Below are 25,007 nucleotides of genomic sequence, written 5' to 3'. Positions count from 1 at the left end.
GGCCATCCAGGTCAGGGTGCCTGGTAGGGTAAACTGAGAGAAAGGGATTGGCAGGGTGGGGATTCGAACCCGGGTCTCCCTGATCCTAGTTCGGTGCTCTAGCCACCACACCGCCCTAGGTCTATGCAACTACTCAACTACTCAAACCTCAAAGCATGCCATAAGGACCATCCTGGGCTGGTTCCACTGATAACAGTCTGCACAGAGTCAGAGGCTGTGAGCCAAGGGCCCGGAGAATCTTATCAAGCTCGAGTGTCAACTACCTGCAAGACAAGGAGCAAATGCTTAGCCCAGGTCTTCTCCACCTGGCTCAGCAATCCCCAATTTCCCTTCCCTCCTCCTCGCCTTTCAAAATTATTTTTCTCAGCTTGTATTACCCGCAGATGTTTTCCTCTAGTCCTGCATATTCATTACTTAGGGGGGAGTAAGCCCTTTCAAAACGGTGATTCACCTGATGCTGCAGATGAGATCACTGTAACCCATTCCGGATTCAGAAAACAGAATGCAATCCACCAAGTTAATTCACGTCCACCTTACAGGATGGTAACCATTTACATATATACTTTACGGAGCTAGGGTTGCCAGCCTCCAGGTGGGACCTGGAGATCTCCCTCTATTACAATTGATCTCCAGACTACACAGATCAGTTCCACCTGGAGAAAAAGGCTGCTTTGGAGAGTGAACTCACCCTCCACTGAGGTCCCTCCACTTCGCAACCCCCCCTCCCCACATTCCACACACACACCCCCAAAATCTCCAGGTATTTCCCAGCCCAGAGCTGGCAACCCTATGAAGTACAAACATGGATTGGAGCCAGCATGGTATAGTGGTTAAGAGCAGTGGTTAGGAGCGGTGGACTCTAATCTGGAGAACCGGGTTTGATTCCCCACTCCTACAGCTGGGTGACCTTGGACTAGTTACAGTTCTCTGAACTCTCTCAGCCTCACCCACCTCACAAGGGACGGGGATGCTTGGTGTCTCTCTCAAGTTGCCAAATTCTGCTCTGCACCAAAACCCAACCACAGCAACCCAAGCTTAGAAATATATGTCTTACTCTTATATTTGCATTATACACATACAAGCAATACTCATATATATGAAACAACTGCTATGCAAAGCAGAAAGAGCTCATAAACACTATATAATACAATTCAAGGGTAATCCAATGCAATGGGTAGTCATACAAATCTGAATGCAGTATATCTAAACATTCAAGTACCAAGGTATATAACCACAGGAAAAAGGTAAGTCCATGAAATATTTCTTCTTAATATTCTTTTCCTTTTCTTCTTTACAGGAATCCGGTATTAAAGTGTCCTGTTTGGAAATTCATCTTCCTCAGAAGATCATGCATATACATTGTCAATATATAAGAGTTCTACTCCTTCATGGTGTTACCATGGGTTCCAATTCCTTACAGATGGGATATGCATAAATCCTTCAGAGATTCTGCTCTGTGGCAATCAAGATTCGTATGGGAAAGACCAATAAGGCTAACATTGGGATTGGTTAACTTTAACTGGTAATTTATTGGTAGGGTTGCCAGGTCCCTCTTCACCACCGGCGGGAGGTTTTTGGGGCGGAGCCTGAGGAGGGAGGGGTTTGGGGAGGGGAGGTACTTTAATGCCATAGAGTCCAATTGCCAAAGTGGCCATTTTCTCCAGGGGAACTGATCTCTATCCGTTGGAGATCAGTTGTAATAGCAGATCTCCAGCTACTACCTGGAGGTTAGGAAATCAGTACAGGAGCGAAAGAAGTAACCATGTGCATACAATATTTATCTAAAGGCTACTACCTACTCACAACTATATACAACAATGATAAACAAACAACAAGTGAAACCTACAATATGACACAAAGAATCACCAAAACTGGTGAACAAACAAGAAAAATGTACTAAAATGTCTCTGGTAGAGTAAAGGCGTAGTGATTAGGCAATTTTTCTTTTTTTCTTAATACTCTTGTATAGAAGAAATTGGGTTCCCAAGCGAGGATACGGCCGTTTCAAATTCTTGAATATAAATTCTTCATCAGTCCTTCAATTGACATTATTCTTCTTATACATTCACAAGATGTAGGTTACATACTGCTTCCCAAGAAGGGTAAGAGATAAAAAGTGTGGCAGAAGGACTGATGAAGAATATATATTCAAGAATTTGAAACGGCCGTATCCTCACTTGGGAACTCAATTTCTTCTATACGAAAGTATTAAGAAGAAGAAGAAAAAGAAAAATTGCCGAATCACTACGCCTGTACTCTACCAGAGACTTTTCAGTACATTTTTCTTGTTTGTTCACCAGTTTTGGTGATTCTTTGTGTCATATTGTAGGTTTCACTTGTTGTTTGTTTATCATTGTTGTATATAGTTGTGAGTAGATAGTTGCCTTTAGATAAATATTGTATGCACATGGTTACTTCTTTCGCTCCTGTACTGATTTCCTAATCTCCCCGATACTAGTACAGTGGTGACCAATTTTCCTTCCACTACCTGGAGGTTGGCAACCCTATTTATTGGTTTTAAGTGTGTGTTTTTTAATCTTGACATTCTTACTCTTTAATAGGTTGTAATTGGATGAATTGTGCTGGCTATTGCTGTAAATACATTCATTCATTCACAAGGTGCCTGCCATGGGGAGGGGAAGGGAAGGCGATGTAAGCCGGGTTGAGTCTCCTTCAAGGTAGAGAAAATTGGGGTATAAAAAAACTACTACTACTACTTCTCCTCTGCCCCCCCCCCCCCGCCCGCCCCGTATAACAGTTCATTGTGACTGGCAGGCTCAGTGGTTCCCAACCTTTTTTAGACCAGGGACCACTAGGACTTTTTTGTTCGGTGCAGGGACCCCAAGGTTCAAAATAAAAATTCTGAGAATTTGAAAATAAACTTTAATCATAACTGTTAGTTAAACATTAAACTTAGAATAATATTTGAATATATATTTTTATAATAGAGAACTTTTAATTGAAAATTTTAATTTATTATGGGCTTATAACTTTGTTTCGCGGACCTTAATTTAGTTCTCGCGGACCCCTGGGGGTCCACGGACCCCCGGTTGGGAACCAGTGCCGTACACAGTGCCCAATTCAGATCGGAATCACAGCACACATGAAGAAGGGGCTTCGGCCTCCTGCCCCCTACCCTGAACCATTTTTTTCAACCCTGTGCTCCGAGCCGCCACTTTATCTTTGCAATAACCCAGTGACGTAGGTTAGGCTCAGCGTCGGAGACTGGCCCAAGGTCTCCCAGCGCGCTTTCTCAGCAGAGCGGGGTCTCGAACCCAGGTCTCCCAGATCCTAGTCTGACACGCTAACCACTCCCCACACTGCCTGATTAGTAGTGTAGCCCTGAAGAGCAACAGCGTCATCCCTGCTTCCCACACAATCGCAGGCCTCCGTCCCCTACTTGTCTTTCGGCTTTGAGAACATTCTCCCCCTTTTCCCTTTTATTAATAATCTCGTTTAACCAGAGGTCTGGAAAGGGTTGCCAGCTCCGGTTTGGGAAATACCTGGAGATTTTGGGGGTGGGGCCTGAGGAGGGCGGGGTTTGGGGAGGGGAGGGACTTCAATGCCATAGAGTCCAGTTGCCAGTTGCGACGGTCCACGGACAACGCGTTCATTTCCTCAATGGATTATAAAGCTCAGCTGTCTTGAATTTGTTGGAGCTGAAGAAAGCCTTTGAAACGTGCACCAACGACTAGCCACACGTTCTCCTTGTTTATACTTGGACCTTATTTATTGTTTCGGGACTTTGCATCATACTTTGGGACGGGAGAATCCCGCCCCATTTAGGATTTCTTTGTTCAGGCGTTTGAAGATATTATTATTGTTGCAAGCTGTTTAATTTGTATGGTATGGCATGAATTAATGCCTAATATTTATTATACATTTATTTTGTGATTTCCCAGTGTGGTATTGTATTTTTGAGCCCTCGCGCCGCCATTTTCTTCAACTTCGTTAATACTGGCACAGGTGTTTTCACTTATAGTACCTGGAGGTTGGCAACCCCAGGTTTGGAGCATAAAGCCAATACAACAGAACAAAAGAAAGCGCACGAAACTAATACAACAGAATAAAATAGGAGGCGTGGCAAGATAAATACCCTTCCCCTCCCTGCGGGAATCGAACCTTGAGGACGAGCTGACAGTCGCCGGGCGGAAAGCAAAGCTGGATCAATGTTTCCAGCTGCATCTGCACGATTGATGCCATGTGGGCGAGAGAGAGTGGGCGTGGGCATGACAGAGAACTGTCAGCCGGAGGAGGGATCGGTGTGCCCGCGTGGCCGGGAATGTGTCAGGAGAAGTGGGCGAGAGACAGTGGATCACGCACTCCCAGGGGTGTCGACGCCTCAATTTCCCGGGAGGGGAGGATGGGGCTGAGCCGGCCCCAGGCCCGTACTTAGCACTCCATCTTAAATTATTTCAACACGGATTCATTTATATTTCTAAAAACCGTATGCCGTCAACAATTAATCACGTGGTTTTTAAAAATAACACCCACACACACACACACACACACATACACGTGTAAGCCTGAATCTCAGTCAAAGAAAGCCGGCTCTCGAAGAGGAGAGAAAAGATGTCAGGAAGACCTTCACTGAAGCAATTAAAGTAAATATCTGATTTGTGTATGAAAGGAAAAAACTTCCTCCTCCGCTTTCTTTTCCTCGCAACTTAGGCTGAGTGTTTGACTGGCCCCAAGTCCCATAGTGTGCTTCATGGCTCAGTGGGGATTTAAACTCTGGCCTCCCCGCTCTTAGTTGGGTGCCCGAAAGGTTGGGTGAAACCAGACCTAAATAAAACGATGCAATATATTTATTATAAAGTGCTTACGCACATATTTAAAAAACAAGCCCATACGGCAACAGATACAGTCTTGGTAATACAAAGCCACATTATTTATAGTATCAACCCCTGTATCTGTTGCCACGCGGGCTTGTTTTTAATATGTACGTAAGCGTTTCATCATAAACATATTTCACTGCTTTATTTAGGTCTTGTTTCACCCAACGTGCCAGCGTAGTGTAGAGGTTAAGAGCGGTGGTTTGGAGTGGTGGACTCTGATTTGGAGAACCGGGTTTGATTCCCCACTCCTCCTCATGAGCGGCGGATGCTAATCTGGTGAACTGGATTTGTTTCCCCACTCCTACACATAAAGCCAGCTGGGAGACCTTGGGCTAGTCACAGTTCTCTCTGAACTCTCTCAGCCCCACCTACCTCACAAGGTGTCAGTCGTGGGGAGGGGGAGGAAAGGTGACTGTAAGCCGGTTTGATTCTGCCTTAAGTGGGAGAGAAAGTCAGCATACGAAAACCAACTTTTCTTCTTTTTCAACCTTTTGGGCCCCCAACTTTGCTTTTTAGGTTGGGTCTTTTTTTCCCTCCTCTGTTTCGTCTATCCAATCTTAGACCACCACTCTGACATCTACATCTCTCACAGGCTGGATCCTCAGTATGAATCTCCAAATGCATCTCAGAATCCAGAGTAAATATTGACTTCTCAGATACCCTGGCCTGAAAATATAGGAAGTCCACAAACAAGACATCTGCAGCAGCAGCAGCATCCTGCCTGTGTTCCACGGCACCTAATATAATAGGCATGCTCCTCTGATCCTGGAGAAAATAGGTATGCGTCATGACTAGGATCCATTTTTACTAGTAGCCATGGATAGCCCTCTCCTCCATGAACATGTCCACTCCCCTCTTAAAGCCTTCCAAGTTGGCAGCCATCACCACATCCTGGGGCAGGGAGTTCCACAATTTAACTATGGTTTCTGTGAAGAAATACTTCCTTTTATCTGTTTTGAATCTCTCACCCTCCAGCTTCAGCAGATGACCCTGTGTTCTAGTATTATGAGAGGGAGAAAAGCTTCTCCCTGTCCACTCTCTCCACACCATGCATAATTGTATAGATCTCTATCATTTCTCCCCTTAACCACCTTCTTTACAAGCTAAACAGCCCTAAGCATTTTAACAGCTCCTCAAAGGGCAGTTGCTCTAGCCCCCTGATCATTTTGGTTGCTCTTTTCTGCACCTTCTCAACTGTACTCAAGCATATGGCCAGTGAAAATGTTGTGTGCAGAAGGATAGGTGTATGAAGAGTTAGGAGGAAAAGAGGAAGTGAAAGGAAATGTCCCAAAGTCCTACAGAAAGAAAAGCAGAGTTGCCAGCCTATGCGCAAGTGGAGACGAGCCGGCACAGCAGTGCTAGTAATAGGAGCCAGCCCAAAAGAATGGAGGCATTATTGTGCATCGCAGATATTGAGTTTTCAAGCAACTCTATCGTGCCATTTTTCCAATAGACGTGCTCATTTTGTGTCTCTGTCACATTTTGGCAATTCTCGCAATATTTCAAACTTTTTCATTATTATGACATAATGCTATTGCACACTTAGTAGACTACAGTATAGTGTAAACCTAACTTTTATATGCACTGGGAAACAAACAAAATATATTGTGTTCTGGAACCGAACCCGCGATCTCTCCGGAGTATGCTTGTATCAAAGAAACAGACACAAGGTGACTGGTGAGTCCAGGATGATCTATGGATTTCTTGCCTCTGACTGAGTTTGGGGGGGGCGGGCTTCTCAGAAAGGTAACAAAAATTGAATCCAGACAGGATGGAGAAAAGAGCTGGCGGGGTGGAGGCTTCACCCATGCCTGAGGCAGGCCGGTAAGCTGGGAGACATTCGGGGAAAGTCAGCAGCTTACCCGGCTGCTTGACCGTAATTTGGTTTTGCTCTCGGGGAAGACTTGCATTTGCTGATGAAATTACCTCGATAGACCAAGGTGGGCGCCTGGCTTTGCAAGCCCCTCTGGTGATGGGTAGGCATGCAGGAATTTCTCAAGCTTTTGGCCACTCGTTCGCATAGCCTAAGGAGAGCCTTAGCCTCACCGACTTCAAAGCAAAGCAAAGCAAGGGGTTATCCGCTGAAGGTCCCCTCCCCTTCTTATCTTGACAGTGGCCATTTATGTAGGGCTGTTTCCCCCCATGGGAGGACTGCTCCTGTGCTTCATTTTGATGATGCATACCTTTCCTGGGTGCTTTGTTTTGATCATGGTCAGAGGCCGCCTCGCTCTCCCCGCACGTTTCCGCACGTTTTGCCTGCGCTTTCCAGATTTGCGCTAAAGCGGCATCCAGGGAGAACGAGGTGACCTCTGGCGGTCGGGAAAGCAATCAAAGCACCAGAGGATATGCAGGGATGGCAAAGAGAGTATGCAGTGATAGCAAAGTTGACCCATCTGTTGAACAAAAGGCCCCTTAGGGGAGCGGCAAAGGCAATGGAAGCCTTACTATGATTATGCACAATTGTAATTTTGTAACTAGGCATGAGAATAACTACAGCAAATAGTTATTGATTGATTAGCAAAGTACAATATAGTGTAGACCTTAATGGAGTGACCTATAGCAAGAAACAGTAATTCAGAAATCAATCTGCTAAATAATGCTATATTGTTATTTGGTGAAAGTAGAGGTTTTTGTACCGCTGATATGTTAATCATTTTGCCTAGATTAAGAGGAGGTCAGTCTAATGAAACCTTAGACCAGGTTTGAAGGAGTAATATAAGAAGAAGAAATGTGTATGTATTAAAAATTATTGAGAGGTTTACTATTTTTTAACTAAGGGATATTGTTGTTTTTTACTTATGGTTTTCTGATTTAGTCCTTTCCAGTTAACTTAGCTGATATCGCAGAATACAGCAGCTAAATGACGCTCTTTAGAAGGTCAGATATACTGTATGTATGGTTTTAGATCTGACAGTGTTTTTGTATTGTCGATAGATAGATAGATAGATAGATAGATAGATAGATAGATAGATAGATAGATAGATAGATAGATAGATAGATAGATAGATAGCTGATAGATAGCTGATAGATAGATGATAGATAGATCGAAGATAGATAGATGATAGATAGATAGATGATAGATAGATAGATGATAGATAGATAGATGATAGATAGATGATAGATAGATAGATGATAGATAGATAGATAGATAGATAGATAGATAGATAGATAGATAGATAGATAGATAGATAGATAGATAGATAGATAGATAGAAAATAAACAAAGCACCGAAGCAGTTGGCGGGGGTGACTGCGGGGAAACAGCCCTGCATAAGTGGCCAGTAACAAACAAATAAAACCAGCCCTGTGCCTCCTAGCAGCTTGCTACATTGCTAGAAGGACTGACCGAACAGGAGAACTCGACAGCCGGAGCAGCTTCATGATGCTACCTGTCAGCCCGGGAGGGGCATTGCCCCCACCAGGAAATACTGGAGGGCCTGACAACCGGGGGAGCATTGCCCCCACCAGGCAGTGAGGACACGAGCCCCACCGCCCCTGTAGTTTACGCCCCTGCATGCTTCCCTTCCCCGGTTCTCTTTCCTGGTTTTCATGCATCAGCAGTGACACCCTGCAGTCCTGAAGGACAAGGGCTTTGCTGACTCAGATGCTGTGCTCAGCACTCAAAAACACCAGCAGCTCTTCTGCAGAAGCTTTAGTGCGGCCCTGATGCTCTGCCCTGGGAAGAAGCACATGGGAAACGCCACCAGAGGGCAATCCTTGGTTGGGAACGTCGGCGCCCCTGCGGGAGCGCCTGTGATCGGTGGTCGCAAACCTATGGGGACCACCTTGGCAAACCCGGAATGAGTCAGAATTGTCCTTGGGTGACCAGGTAGGTAGGGAAATGTTATGGAAGTTGGGATTGGGGGTGGCCACAAGCGACTAACAGAAGCATGTGCAAGTGGGTGGAACGGCAACTTTTGTGGGTTCAGGAGACTGCCCCTTCCTCGCCTGTGCTTGTAATGGGGAATCCTGTTGTTTCTGCAGAATCCTGAGAATCTCACACTTCTGCCAAACAAGCTTCTAGTCCTCACTGATATGGACAATAAATTATGAAAAAAACACCCTGTTTTAGCTTAGGAACCAGAGAGGTTCAGAACGGAGTTTCATCACGAAGAACAGATTTCCACACTTGGTTATCAGTTCTTGATCCCACCCAATCCCAGATACCTCTTTCTCCCACTTCTCTCACGCCAGCCTTCCATCCATCACAACTGACCAGAAGACGGAGGAAATGCCACACGCATCTCACACCAGTTTCAACATTATCATAGAATCAAAGAGTTGGAAGGGACCACCAGGGTCATCTAGTCCAACCCCCTGCAAAATGAAAGAAATTCACAACTACCTCCCACACACACACCCCAGTGACCCCTACTCCATGCCCAAAAGATGGCCAAGATGCTCTCCTTCTCATGATCTGCCTAAGGTCATAGAATCAGCATTGCTGACTGATGGCCATCTAGCCTCTGCTTAAAAACCTCCAGGGAAGGAGAACCCACCACCTCCCAAGGAAGCCTGCTCCACTGAGGAACCGCTCTGTTAGAAAGTTCTTCCTAATGTTTAGATGGAAACTCTTTTGATCTAATTTCAACCCGTTGGTTCTGGTCCGACCTTCTGGGGCAACAGAAAACAACTCGGCACCCTCCTCTATATGACAGCCCTTCAAGCACTTGAAGATGGTTATCATATCACCACTCAGTGGTCTCCTCTCCAGGCTAAACACACCCAGCTCCAAACTTCCTTCACAGGGCTTGGTCTTACTAACAACTTACTAACAATTGTTCGATGATAAAATAGTCTGTGAAAACTGGAAACGCACAGAGCAGGGGTGTCAAATTCAATGGTGACAAGGGTCGGATATGACATGAATGTCACTTGGTTGGGCCGGGCCATGCCCCGCCAGCCCAGATCAAGAGTGCAGGAGGGGTGGCTTCTTCTGCTGGCTCACAGGCTGGATCCGAGCTCTCGAGGGGCCGGATCCGGCCCTCGGGCCTTATGTTTGACAGCCCTGTTTGAGAGTGTTCTGCAGGCTCGTGAAATCCAGGAAACGCAGCCCAGCCCAGGACAACTCAGGCCCGTCTGTCACTGAATCTTACCCAACGCGGAGCACAGTGCTCCGTTTCCAGAACTCAAGCCTGCTGGGGAGCCAAACGAAAGCCCAGTCTGCATACCCTGATTTTGTGGGGTTAGGAACAGTTTGCACGTGTACGCTCATGAGAGCGCGCTCATCTCTCACTGACCTTCAGCAATGATTGGCAAGCGCGCACAAACCGTCTCCTATTAACCACCGCAGACAGCGTTCAAAAAACAACCTCCCCGGAGGGGAGTCCATGTGTCTGACAGATGAACCCATGAAGCTGCCTTATACTGAATCAGATCCTTGGCCCATCAAGGCCAGTATTGTCTATTCAGACTGGCAGTGGCTCTCCAGGGTCTGAGGAGGAAGAGGAGGAAGAGAAAGAGAAAGAGAAAGAGAAAGAGAAAGAGAAAGAGAAAGAGGAGGAGGAAGAAGAAGAAGAAGAAGAAGAAGAAGAAGAAGAAGAAGAAGAAGAAGAAGAAGAAGAAGAAGAAGAGGGAGGAGAGAGGAGGAGGAAGAGAAGGAGGAGAAGAAGAAGGAGTAGGAGTTGGTTTTTATACCCCGATTTCCTCTACCAGAAGGAGAATCAAGCTGACTTACAATCACCTTCCCTTCCCCTCCCCACAACAGACACCCTGGGAGGTAGGTGGGGCTGAGAGAGTTCTGAGAGAACTGAGACTAGCCCCAGGTCACCCAGCAGGCTTCATGTGTAGGAGTGGGGAAACCAACCCCATTCGCCCCATTACAGTCCGCCGCTCATGTGGAGGAGCGGGGAATCAAACCCGGCTCTCCAGATGAGAGTCCTCCGCTCTTAACCACTACACCACGCTGGCTCTACAACACGCTGGGATTGAGCCTGGGACCTTCTCCGTGCCAAGCAGATGTTCTACCACTGAGCCACACACCCCACTCCACCCCAAAATGCACATATGTGAACTGAGTGGGGAGGAAAAAGCACTCTGCCCATGATCAGAAACAAATGTCTTCATTAATTCATGCATTTCACAGTTCAACCCAAGCACTGCAGGGAAAGTATTTTGGACAACATGGGGGTCTGACTCATGATGGGCCCCAAGTACATTTTTGGATTTCCTAATTCTGACAGAGAATCTATTGTATTTTTATCCTGCCCAGGAGCTGGGGGTCAGAGCATACAGTTCTCCTCTCCCGCATTTCACCTGCACGACAACCCTGCGAAGCCACATTGGAATTGTCTTATTTTATTTTAGAGAGGCGGCGTGGTGTAGTGGTTAAGTGAAATGGTTTGGAACGGTGAACTCTAATCTGGAGAACCAGGTTTGATTCCCCATTCCTCCACATGAGCGGTGGACTCTAATCTGGAGAACCAGGCTGATTTCCCCACTCCTCCACATGAAGCCAGCTGGGTGATCTTGGGCTAGTCACTGCTCTCTTAGAGCTCTCTCAGCCCCACCTACCTCACAGACGTCTGTTGTGGGGAGGGGAAGGTGATTGTAAGCCGGTTTGATTCTTCCTTAAGTGGTAGAGAAAGTTGGCATATAAAAACCAACTCTTCTTATTTATATCATTTGGGGAGAATTTCAGGACAGTGACCTCTAACTCATATGAAGCTCAAGACCTTCTTCTCCTACCCCCACCTCCCACCTCCCACCCCAAATACATGTAACAAATCTATAACCGTTTCATCTTGATTTAGGGAACAAAGATATTTTCAACAGTGGGAAAAGGTTTACAGAGCTCCTGCCTGGATTCCACATTATGTGAGCAACAGATGAGCTGGAAGAAAGCAGGGAAACAGCTTAAGACTCATGTGTGGGTTGTGTTAGTAAAACTGAGGGTTCAACTACTCTTTTTGTGTTGAATTTTTTTCCCCTTCTGCAAACTGAGCTGGCTGGGTTGCTTGGGCAAAGAAAAGAATGGTGGGCAGGGGGCTTTAACTCTCTCATGCCCTGCTGTTTTCCCCTGGGAAAAGCCACCCCAAGTTGCTTTTACGGGGTGGGGGGGATGGCAGCATGGTCTAGCCCAAACACGTCAGATTTCAGAAACTAAGCAGGATCGGTACTTGGATGGGAGACTGCCAAGGAAGACACTGCAGAGGAAGGCGATGGCAAACCACCTCTGCTCCTCTCTTGCCTTGAAAAAGCCCCTTGCTGGGGTTGCCATAAGTCATTTGTGACATGACGGCCCATGCATACCCATACGTAAGGTGCTTTTGGACTCCCACTGGGGGAAACCTACTGGCATAAAAAAGCTCAGATGTTGCTTTGTGCGGTGAAAAAACAGCAGGGGGGAAAGAGTTAACAGTCCTCCATCACGATAAAGCGGTTTGGGCAGCCCAGTTTGTGAAAGAGCCCTGAATATGTAAGCATTATCATCTCTGACAAGTGACAGGCGAGGGTTTACAGCTCAGTGGTAGAGCATCTGCTTTGCACACAGAAGGTCCCAGGTTCGACCTCCCGTTAGAACACTGGTTCCCAACCAGGGGTCCGCGGACCCCCAGGGGTCCACGAGAACTAAATTAAGGTCCGCGAAACAAAGTTATAAACCCATAATAAATTAATATTTTCAATTAAAAGTTCTCTATTATAAAAATATATTCAAATATTATTCTAAGTTTAATGTTTAACTAACAGTTATGATTAAAGTTTATTTTCAGATTCTCTGGATTTTTATTTTGAACCTTGGGGTCCCTGCACCGAACAAAAAAGACCTAGTGGTCCCTGGTCAAAAAAAGGTTGGGAACCACTGCGTTAGAAGGATCAGACAGCAGGCGATGTGAAAGATCTCTGAGACCACCACCCCAAAGAGCTGCTGCCAGGCAGAGCAGGCAATCCTGACCCCTCACAAGGGTCTGACTCAGAAGGCAGCTTCTTGAGGGGTTGTTCCTTCAAACGGCTAGAGTTGGCTCCTTTTAAGCGCCTTGGCAAAAGACTACTGTTCTCCTTGAATATGGCAAACCTTTATTTCTAGGAGCTGACTTCTCTCTCTCTCTCTCTCTTTCTCTATGGAAAGCTTGTTTGGCAAGAAGGTCCCCAGCTCCCTTCCCTGGAGAGGCGATAACGGAAAATCGCTATTGAACACGAGTTCTGTCTCTGCGGAGCGCCGGAGATTGAGTCTGTAAGGTCATTACATCTTTCCTGGAGGAGAAAGAAGGGTAAACAGACACGGGCTTCAGTCTATTTCACTGGGATGATTTGGTCCCGATTAATTGCCTCCTGACCCTGACAGCAGGAGGATGTCTCAGAACGGCAGCATTTGCACCCGTAGCCTCGAGACGGAGGTTTCTAGGAGCTGATGCTATTAACGAAAAAAAAAGAAATCAATCCATCGGCGATTAATTGCTCAGAGGGATGCGGTTTCGCTCCCGGTGTCACTCTTGCGCGAACCGACTTGGTGGAGGGGGAAACGATCGACAGACGGCGGCCCCCTCTAGCCCCTTGGGGTTCCCCAGAAATGGAGGCGGCCATGCCCTTGAGAACGTACGAAGTGCTTTTCCTCACCACCACCTTGCTACGGGCAGCTACAGAACATCAGACACGGCTGGAAAGGGCTTCGGGAACCGAGGTTGTCATTTCCGCACGGAAGCCCTCAGCCTGTATTTACCATCTTAAAAATTCCTGTGTCAAGAGATCACAGCCCACATATGTTCCTTGGCAGAGAAGATGGCAATGGGAATTTATAGGAGCACCAGAGCGCCGCTGGATCAGACCAGCTTAGCTTCCTGTTTCCTCGCAGTGACCAACCACATCGCTAGGGTTGCCAACCTCCAGGTAGACTACTAAGGAAAGAAACACCAATGCTATAATAGTATAGCTGATATGAAAAAAATAGCACTAGGCTCAAAGGTATATATATATAGCACTAGGCTCAAAAGTATATACTCAAAGGTATATAAATTACAAATTTATATATAATAGTGTAAACTTAATTACTCTAACTATAAAAAGTGACTAACTACCACCCATGTGAATACATAAACAGACAGGACATATTTTCCAAGTTATTTTCTCACTTAAATACAAGTTTTTTTGTTAATTTCTTATTGTATAAGATTTTCAATTTCCACCGTTTTGTAATGTCAAGACAATGAACTGGTACGCAATTGTTTCATACGCCTGCAAGGCTAAAGTTGGCAATATTGTTCTTGAGAATAAAATTCTTCTTTGCCAGAAAGGATTGAAAGGAACGCCTTCCGGATTGTAGAACCTGGGGATCTCCCGCTACTGCAACTCATCTCCAGGCGACCAAGATCTGTCCCCCTGGAGAAGACGGCTGCTTTGGAGGGTAGACGCTATAGCTGAGGCCCCTCTCCTCCCTAAACCCCACTCTCTCCAGGCTCCACACCCCAAATCTCCAGGTACTTCCCAACCTAGAGCTCGCAACCCCACACCACCCCCTCTGTGTGTGTGTAAAGTGCCGTCAAGTCGCAGCCGACTTATGGCGACCCCTTTTGGGGGGTTTTCATGGCAAGAGACTAACAGAGGTGGCTTGCCAGTGCCTTCCTCTGCACAGCGACCCTGGTCTTCCTCGGTCTCCCATCCAAATACTAACCAGGGCTAGGAAGGCCTGTGCTGCTGCTTATAGCAGCTGGTATATTGGGCCAGGAGAATCATCCCGTTTTGAAAATTCAGGCAGTGGAAGGGTCAGTGGTGTTAGAAAGGGGTAGGATTACCTACGTGGGGGTGGGGAGGAAATGCTAAAATATTATCAGCCAGGAGAATTATCCCATTTTGAAAAACCAGGCAGTGGAAGGGTCAGTGATATAAGAAAGGGGTAGGATTACCTATATGGGGGTGGGGAGGAAATGCTAAAATATTATCAGCCAGGAGAATTATCCCATTTTGAAAAATCAGGCAGTGGAAGGGTCAGTGATATAAGAAAGGGGTAGGATTACCTATATGGGGGTGGGGAGGAAATGCTAAAATATTATCAGCCAGGAGAATTATCCCATTTTGAAAAATCAGGCAGTGGAAGGGTCAGTGATATAAGAAAGGGGTAGGATTACCTATGTGGGGGTGGGGAGGAAATGCCAAAATATGATCAGCCGTCTTAACCCTGCAGGATGCATCACGAAACAAAAATAACCCAAGCTGGGCACTTGAGTACATCTTTGCCAGCTGGCCATGTTCAAATCCTTTCTGCCCACTGCTTAATTAGGATTTATTATTGTTTTAAGTCATGGAGCAAAGGGGTTTTAGCAGCCCTCACCCTGTTACGTTCCCAAACCTGAGAGGCCTTAAAGGTAGGGTCAGTGAGGCTCCAGCGGCTTTGAGCATACAGATTTTGGGGAGGAGGCTGCGTCCCACGGACAAGCTCCGGAACGGAAGGAGAGCTTCAATTTGGCCAAGCCTCGCAGGCGACTCGAGCCAAAGCTGTGAAAATTTAATGACCAGAAATGGGCTGACCATTAGTTTTTAAGCAGCAGCTGAAAAAACAGACTCTCCCCAGCAGAACAACTCTGGCTGTAAGCAGAAGGTAATGATATACCTGGATAACAGTCCTCAAAACAGTCGTGATGCGCGGTTTTCCCTTTTAAACAGAAAATGCATATTTTAGCAGGTGGGGGGGATGAAAGGTTCATAGAAAGTTAGGTTTGAATTCGGTTGCGACTGTTGAGGTTGTAACAAATTTAAGAGCTATTTAGTTCAGGGGTGTCAAACATACAGCCCGCGGGCCGGATCCGGCCACTTGGGAGGAGGAGGAGAAGGAGAAGAAGAGGAAGGAGAAGTGGTTCTTATATGCCAATTTTCTCTACCATTTTTAAGGAGAATCAAACCAGCTTACAATCTCCTTCACTTCCTCTCCCCACACCTTGTGAGGTAGGTGAGGCTGAGAGAGCTCGACGAGAACTGTGCCTAGCCCAAGGTCACCGGGTTCTTCAGGTTAAGTGTCCACCACTCATGCGAAAGAGCGGGGAATCAAACCCGGTTCTCCAGATTGGAGTCCACCGCTCTTAACTACTACACCAGGCTGGCTCTCTTATCTTAGAGCTCCTATCCAGCCCGCAAGCCAGCCAAAGCAGCCCCCACCCCATTCTCAATTTGAACAGGTGAGCCCACAGCGCCCCCCCCCCCGGGTCGCAATCTGGGCTGGCAAGCTCACTGCCTATCTGGGCTGGAGAGGGAGCCCCTACCCAACCCAGTGACATTTATGTCATATCCGGCCCCCGTAACAAATGAGTTCGACACCCCTGATCTAGTTTTATCTTATTCTTTCACCAAGCAGCTCAGGAACACGTGCATGGTTTCCCCTTTCCTCGTTTTATCCTCACAACAACCCTACAAGGTAGGATAGACCGAGAGGCAGGGACTGGCCCATGGTCACCCAGCTAGAGCTACTGCAGTGTGGTAGTCAACAGAGGCAGGAGCACACTAAGCTGCCTTAAACGGAGTCAAGTGACTGGTCAGACCTGGTCAGTATTGTCTACTCAGATTAGCTGCAGCTCTCCAAGGTCTCAGGCCACAGTCTTTCACTAGGCCTAGCTTCATACATTAGACGGCTTTAAAAAGATTATACATTGTGGAACTCCCTGCCCCAGGATGTGGAGACGGCTGCCAACTTGGAAGGCTTTAAGAGGGGAGTGGACATGTTCATGGAGGAGAGGGCTATCCATGGCTACTAGTCAAAATGAATATTAGTCATGATGCATGCCTATTCTCTCCAGGATCAGAGGAGGAGGCCTATTATATTATGTGCAGCACAGGCAGGATGGTGCTGCTGCAGTCATCTTGTTCGTGGGCTTCCTGGAGGCACCTGGTTGGCCATTGTGTGAACAGACTGCTGGACTTGATGGGCTTTGGTCTCATCCAGCATAGCTTTTCTCATGTTCTTAAGATTAGACAAATGTACAGAGGACCAGTCTCTTAATGGCTATTAGCCATGCTGGCTGCATGGAACCTCCATGGCCAGAGGCAGTGTACCTCTCAGCACCAACTGCAGCAAGCAGCGGTGGGCTTTTGCATGGGCCTTTCTTGGACTGGACAGGAGAGACCTTTGGTCTGAACCAGCAGCACTCCTCTTATGTTTGGACCAAGTTTACTTGGCATCTGGCAAGTCACCCCGCAGGGCCATTGGGGACCATTCAGTTTGGCAGGTTATAAGTTGACAGATCCTTGCCTACTGTGACTGGCAGCAGCCCTCCAAGGTCTCAGGTGGAGCTCCTTCATGTCACCTGCAACCGAGCCCTTAAACTGGAGATGCCAGTGTAGAGGTTAAACAGTTGGACAAGGATCTGGGGGACATAAGTTCAAATCCCTGCCCTGCTGAGGAAGCTTGCTGCATGACCTACAGCCAGTCACACACTCTCAGCCTAACCTACCTCACAGGGTTGTTGTGAGGAAAGAATGGAGGAAGGAGAAGAAAAAGCAGAAGAGCAGCTGTTTTTTATATGCCGACTTTCTCTACCACTTAAGGGAGGATCAAACCGGCTTACGATCGCCTTCCATTCCCCTCCCAACAGACATCCCTGTGAGGTTAGGTGGGGTTGAGGGAGCACTAAGAGCTGTGACTAGCCCAAGGTCACCCAGCTGACTTCATGTGACGGAATGGGGAAACAAATCCAGTTCGCCAGATTAGCCTCTGCCGCTCATGTGGAGGAGTGGGGAATCAAACCCGGTTCTCCAGATTAAAGTCCACCACTCTTAACCACTACACCCCGCTGGCTCTCCAGTGGAGGAATTATGTAAGCAACTCTGGGTTCCCATTGGGGAGGAAGGTGGGGTATAAATGAATAAATTAAATAAATACAGTATTGAGGCTTTAATAAGTAACAGTGCAGCCTGTGTGAATCACTTAGGGTGTGGATTCAGGGCAATACAACAGATATATTTTCAAAGAATATGCCCTGCAACAAGGAAGCAACAGTGGACAGGTTGCTCGAGAAATCACACTTTTTCAGCCATAGTGACCGACTCAAAACTGTTCCTCCAAGGCACTCCACGCAGCCTTCCCCGTTTTAATCCCCGCAACAAGCCTGCGAGGTAGGTTAGGCAGAGTGAGAGAAGCCAGCGCAAGGCCACCCATCAGGCTTCATGGCAGCATAGGGATTTGAACCCAGGCCTTCCACATTCCAGTATAACCACATTGGATCGATGTCCCCACAAGAACCCCCCCCCAACCTGCAGAACAGATGGTGCTCCTTGTTCAACACTTAAAGTGCACACCAGAGACAAGGGGCAGATTAGAGAGGACCACACCTAATTCAAATATCTAGGTAAACAGGGGGGTCATTTGCATGGCATTTGCACAGAGCGTCATGTAAAGTGTCCACCCAGCCACTGAGAATGCTGGTTTTAGTTGGTAATGTTTCGATTTTTGGATTTATTAATCCCAAACGGTTTAAATAAATTAGTCTGGGGTGGTCAGAGAACAGGTCGGAAGGGCAGCTTTCATAAAGGGAACAGGGTTGTAGATAATTGCACTGTGCATTTTACTTATTACCTTGGTTGTTCTGCATTTTCCCTAATGTTTGGTCATCCAGCAGTTGTATTTGTTCATGGGGTGCCTCCAACTGCTTTGCTTCATTGCATTGTGGGTTCCCCCCTCCCCCAATTCTGTAATCAGCCTTTAATCTGGTCAAGGATCACAGCATATAAGTAAAGCTAATTAATTAATATGAGTCACAGTAAAACCTCCAAGGCTAGGAAGTGTGTAAGAAAAAAGAAGAGTTGGTTTTTATACTCCGCTTTTCTATACCTTTAAGGAGATTCAAGCCATCTTACAATCACCTTCCCTTCCTCGCCCCACAACAGACACCTTGTGAGGTAGGTGGGGCTGAGAGAGGTCGGAGAGAATTGTGACTAGCCCGAGGTCACCCAGCAGGCTTCATGTGGAGGGAGGAATCAAACCCGGTTCTCCAGATTGGAGTCCGCTGCTCTTAAAGACTACACCACACTGGCTCTCCTCTAAGCACGCGAACCTCTGAACACGTGCAGAATCTAGAGCAGTGGTTCCCAAAGTGGGCAGTACCGCCCCCGGGGGGGGGGGCAGTGGGATTGCCTAGGGGGGCACTAAGAGGCAAGGGGGCAGCAGGGGGCGCTAGAGGTGGGTTGTTGGATAGGGTAGGGGGCGCTGGGGTTGAGTTTGTGGAACCAAGGCGGCGGTGGCGTGAAAAGTTTGGGAACCACTGGTCTAGGGTAACTACACCCAGCCTCCATTGTCCTGAGATTAGGAGAAACGGTGGAGGGGGTGGGGTTTGGAAAAGATTTGACCTGCAGGGGTTTTCTCCAATGTTCATTGATCGATCACTGATTGATTGTCCCCTCTAAATAAACAGTCACTCACAATCCAGGAGCTGTTCAGGCCAGGCAGAGTATGCATCTGCACTCATAAGAGATTGCTTTTTGGAAAGCTCCACCTTGTTTGCAATTGGAAAGCTGAAGAGCCACTGGCTGTTACCACACTAGGTATTCCCAGCGATGTATTAAGAGTTTGGAAATGTTATCAAAAATACTGTTTGCACTTTCTATGTATTCCCACCGATGTATTAAGAGTTTGAAAACGTTATAAAAAAATACTGTTCGCACTTTGTTAGGCCCCTTTAGCTGTGAAGACGTCTTCCAACCATTTATAAGCCGTGGTATCCAAAAACCCTTTTAAAGCGACGTTTTTTACAACATTTTCAAACTCTTAATACATCGCTTGGAATACAAAGTGCGGTAACCCCCATCGCTTTAAAAGGGTTTTTGGATGCGACGGCTAAAAAATGGTTGGAAGACGTCTTCACAGCTAAAGGGGCCAAACAAAGTGCGAACAGTATTTTTTATAACAGTTTCAAACTCTTAATACATCGGTGGGAATACATAGAAAGTGCAAACAGTATTTTTTATAACATTTTCAAACTCTTAATACATCACTGGGAATGCAAGTGCGGTAACCCCCAATGTTTTTTATAACATTTCCAAACTCTTGATACATCCCTGAGAATACCTAGTGCGGTAACAGCCATTGTTGTGTCCTGGTTAGCGTATCAGACTAGGGAGGCCCAGGTTCAAATCTCTTTTCTGCCCTGGAAGCTTGCTGGGTGACCTGAGGCCAGTCAGTCACACACGCTCTCTCTCTCTGCCTAACCTACCTCACAGGGATGTTGTTGTGAAGTTTAAATGGAAGCGAGAGAACGACGTGCACCGCTTTCGGCCCAGCCCAGGGGGAAAGACAAGGGTGTAATAGAAGTAAATAAACAAATAGGACATCAACAAGAAGGAAGTCATAGCTTTCTACCCACGAAGGAGGCTACGGTGGTGTGGAAACGCTGTCAAACAAGTGATGAGACCGTGAGCATTCAGCACTGGCCTGAAAAACACAAGAAGAGTCCTGTTGGATCAGGCCACTGGCTTCTCTAGCCCAGCATCCTGTTTTTAACACCGCACAGCCAGATGCTCGCGGGAAGCTTATGAGAACAACGGGAAAGCAGCAGTCCTCCCTTGCTGTTTGTTTCCACTATTGAGCGTTCAAAGATATACTGCCTGGGAACCTGGAGGTTCCACTTTAGTTCACAGCCAGATAGTGACCGCTCCTTAATTTGCCTAATTAAAAACAAACATCTAAGCCAACGTCTCACACCACAAGAGTATATTAAAATCGTCCTTATTTAAACGCGTTCAGGTTGAATTGTATTTAAAGTATTTCTATCCCACCTCTTCAAAGTAATATGTAGGATGCCCAGTAGCAAGCAATTGCTGAGCAGACAGCCACCGTCCCCTTCACCTTGGATTCAAAATTGCAACAAGTTAACAGGTCATCAGTGAAATGTTGACAGTGTGAAAGGACTTTTAAACTCTGCACAATTCCTAATATATGGGTGAAAAACGTAAAAATATGTCATCTTCTATGCAGTGCTAGTAAATAAACATTTGGGGTAACACTTGGAAGATGGCATATGGGTAGGGTTGCCAACCTCCAGGTGGTGGCTGGAGATCTCCCGCTATTACAACTGATCTCCAGGTGATCAGTTCCCCTGGAGAAAATGGCCGCTTTGGCAATTGGACTCTATGGCATTGAAGTCCCTCCCCTCCCCAAAGCCCTCCCTCCTCAGGCTCCTCTGGGTATTTCTCAGCCCAGAGCTGGCAACCCTATGTATAGGACTGGCTATAGAGGCTCAAATTCTCGAACGGGGTGTAGTGGTTAGAGTGTTGGACTAGGATTTGGGAGACCTCAGTTCGAATCCATTTTGCCACGGAAGCCCCCCTGCCTGACCTTGGGCCAGTCGCTGTCAGTCTAACCTACCTCACAGGGCTGCTGTTGTGTCGATAAAATGGAGTACGGAGAGAATAACGCTGAGAGATTCTCTGCGTCCCCATAGGGGAGAAAAACGGGGCACAAATAAACTACTTCCCTTAGGGCTTCTAAAAAGCAGCTGAACTGTTCCGGTTTGCCTTTTTACTTTTCAGGGCTTGCTTTTTTATTTATGGGAAATACCCACCATTTAAGCCTTTAAGGCAACTCGCAACTAGGCTGGCTTTGCGGTTCTGGAGAGGGATGGGACTTTCCCCATGCTGATCTCCCATTCAATGCTCCCACTGCACTTGATATCGAAGCGTCTGCAACAGCCCTTTAGTGTTGCCTCTTTGGTGGCAGAGGAAAAAGCCCTCCTCGCACATAAAAACATCCCCTTCTAGGCCTCGTTCTTGAACAACCTGGCTCCATATCACTCGATGACCAACAAAGCAAGGCTGGATCACAAAAGACAAGATACACATATTTTTAAATTACTCTGTGTTTCCTGTTCGCTTGCCTAGCGTGCACTAGAGAGATTTCAAGCCCAATCCCAAAGCGTTCCCTGAGCATTAGGAATCCCACTTCCAAAGAAAAGGATGTTCTGAGCATCTCAATAAGAGCCCGCAAGTCAAAAACTACCACACCAGGAGACTGTTATATAAGACACACAGAGAGAGTTGCGATTTTACAGACACCGTTTGGCGTGACAAAACACACAAGCGCAGCCAACCTAGATTCGACACTCTCGCAAATCCGTAATGTACTTTCCAGAATGTGCAGAATGGCTTCCTTCCATCTGGGAAGAGCCCAGATCCTTTGGCTGAGGCAACCATGCAAAGAGCCACTTGACTATTCACCTATGGCGAGTCAAAATCAACTGCAGGCAACCAGGCGGGAAACATTTGTAAACAGGAGGAAGGAAGTTGGTGCTTTTTCTGCTTTCAAAACATCCGCAAATGACTGGGCATGGGTACATGATGTGCAGGCAGGCTTTGAGATTGACAACTTTTACATTATTGTCTGATCCTGGGTCGGGTGGGCTATTTAAGCTTGAGGCCAACTCCTGTTTATTTGGAAGTCCTGACTGAACACACAGGCTGGTCCACAGCTCTCATTACTATACACAGCAAAGCCAGAAGTATGGACAAATATGTCTTTCTGGACCCGAGAAAAGGCCCCAGGGAGAATTGATGCTGTCTCCCAAAGATTCAGCAGGAGTTACAACCTTCTGCCTCCTTTGATTTACTCCATTCATACCCTACCTTTCTCCCCATTGGGGACCCAAAGCAGCTTACCTCATTCTGCTCTCCTGCATTTTATCCTCACAACAACCTTGTGAGGTAGGCTAGGCCAAGCATACGACTGGCGCAAGGTCACCCAACAACAAGCTTCCATGGCAGAGTGGGGATTCGATCCTAGGTCTCCCAGATCCTAGTCGGACACCCTAACCCATTGCATAAGGTTGCCAGCTCCAGGTTGGGAAATACCTGGAGCTTTTGGGGGTGGAGCCTGAGGAAGGCTGGGTTTGTGGAGGGGAGGGATTTCAGTGGGGTATAATGCCATAGAGTCCACCTCCCAAAGTGGCCATTTGATCCAGGTGAACTAATTGATCTCTGTCGCCTGGAGATCAGTTGTCACAGCAGGACATCTCCAGCCACCACCTGGAGGCTGGCAACCCTACACGACACCAAGCAGGATCAGCACTCCAGCCTGAGAAAATCATCACACCAGGAGAAGACTGAGCGGGGATATGATAACCACCTTCAAGAACTTGAAGGGCTGTCATATAGAGGATGGTGCCGAGTTGTTTTCTGTTGCCCCAGACAAGAACCAACGGGTTGAAATTAAATCCAAAGAGTTTCCATCTAGACATTAGGAAGAATTTTCTAACAGTTTGAGAAGTTTCTCAGTGGAACAGGCTTCCTCGGGAGGTGGCGGGCTCTCCTTCCCTGGAGGTTTTTAAGCAGAGGCTAGATGGCCATCTGTCAGCAATGTTGATTCTATGACCTTAGGCAGTTCATGGGAGGGAGGGCATCTTGGCCATCTTCTGGGCATGAAGAAGGGATCACTGGGGGTGGTGGTGGGGAGGTAGTTGTGAATTTCCTTCATTGTGCAGGAAATGACCCCGTGGTCCCTTCCAACTCTATGATTCTACACCTGACCCAAGACTCCTTTCTCAGGATCTGAAACCGACCTCTTTTTCCTCCTAAACGGCCACAATCTTCAGAGCCACCTCTTCCCACCAAATACAACTTCCAATCCGCTCCAGGCCCTTCTGGGGTTTGCCTTGCAGGGCTGCAATAAAGGGAAGATGTTGCCACTATATCCTTGACCCCCCCTCTGAGCGCAAAAAGAAAACCCAGGCGTGGATTGCAGCCGCCCCGGAATGGGTGGTGGTAATCTTTTAAAATAGAGGGTGGAAATGGATTCTCAGAGGTGAGCGAGCCTGCCAACCTGGACTCTGCTGCCCACACACACTGAGTCCTGGGGCCCAGGATTGCCTTCTCTATGTGCAAACCCTTAAAAAACAAAAAACAAAGGAAAGACCTGGAGCAGGACAAACTAAGGAAAAAGCCGACAGGAGATTCTGGGCCTTTTCACAAGGGCCATTTATGCACGGGAGGTTTTGCCTTGGACTTGCCACTCTTCAGATGCACATTTTCCCCGTCCAGATTCTGGCCATTTATGCACGGGAGGTTTTGCCTTGGACTTGCCACCCTTCAGATGCACATTTCCCCCATCCAAATTCTGGCCATTTATGCACGGGAGGTTTTGCCTTGGACTTGCCACTCTTCAGATGCACATTTTCCCCATCCAAATTCTGGCCATTTATGCCTGGGAGGTTTCGCCTTGGATTTGCCACTCTTCATATGCCCATTTCCCCCATCCAAATTCTGGCCATTTATGCACGGGAGGTTTTGCCTTGGACTTGCCACCCTTCAGATGCCCATTTTCCCCATCCAGATTCTCCAAACTCAACAATAAGCCCCCGTGCAGAGTTTGGAGAATTCGGATGGGGGGAAACGTGCATCTAGAGAGCAGCAAATCCGAGGCCCAACCTCCCATGCGTAAACGGCCAAGGTGTCCTCAAGCCTGCAGAGAGACGCCTCTGGAGTCGAAGCCTCCAAGCAGGCCCTGTCTGCATGCCCCAAAGGGGAAACCTTAGCTTTCCCGGGAGGGGCCCTGCCTTCTGTCTCAGGTTCAAATCCCAGGCAGCAAGGATCAAGTCCCAGGCAGCAAGGATCAAGTCCCGGAGGTGGATTTCCTTCAAGCCACGGAACGGACGATGGAGGCAGGCCAAGAAGAAGCCCAAGGAAGACATGGTCATAATTGGCATCCAGACTGCTAGGGAAGCTGGGGGACAGGAATGTCTACCTAGATACAGGCTTGCTCTCTGTGTGCTTTAAGTAACTGGGTTAAGAGAGTCATGGGGCGAAAACGCACGGTCGCTTTATCCTCCTTTAATCCCTGTTTTAGCCAGGATCGAACGCACATCCGGCGAAACGCATGGGTTCGATCCTGGCTGGATCCTGGCTGAAACAGATATTAAAGGAGGATAAAGCCACCATGCGTTTTCTCCCATGGCGTGTCGGAGTGAACTATAAGCAATGACAGGAGAAACTGGATGAAACTGACTGTACTGAGTTGCCTTTCTGCCTGTAATACGGATACGTACAGAAGGTGGATGTACCGTCATAACTTGAATCCGGATCAATACCCTTTCCTCGTCACAATCGGGGCTCAGAGATTTCTGCCCACGAGGGCCTCTGGGTCGCAGCTGCCAGAATAAACTGTTCTCTTGAAATAACGGTTCGGGTCTCTATTTCCCCCACGAACCCCCACCCAGAACCGGCCGGGGTCTTTTTTTTTCTCTCCTTGGGAGGAAGCCCGCCCCCTCGA

General features: G+C 47.3%; 1 protein-coding gene across 1 annotated transcript in view; it reads right to left on the bottom strand.

Annotated features, from left to right (window-relative positions):
- The window catches only part of SCN1B (sodium voltage-gated channel beta subunit 1), a 43,209-nt gene that overhangs the window by 18,018 nt on the left and 184 nt on the right, over positions 1–25,007 (bottom strand). The gene's annotated exons all lie outside the window — the stretch shown is intronic.

Source organism: Euleptes europaea, chromosome 3 (genome assembly GCF_029931775.1).
Source record: "Euleptes europaea isolate rEulEur1 chromosome 3, rEulEur1.hap1, whole genome shotgun sequence".
In the NCBI taxonomy this organism is placed as follows: Eukaryota; Metazoa; Chordata; class Lepidosauria; order Squamata; family Sphaerodactylidae; genus Euleptes; species Euleptes europaea.
Note: the sequence above shows the minus strand (reverse complement) of the source record. Positions and strands in the feature narration are given on the sequence as shown.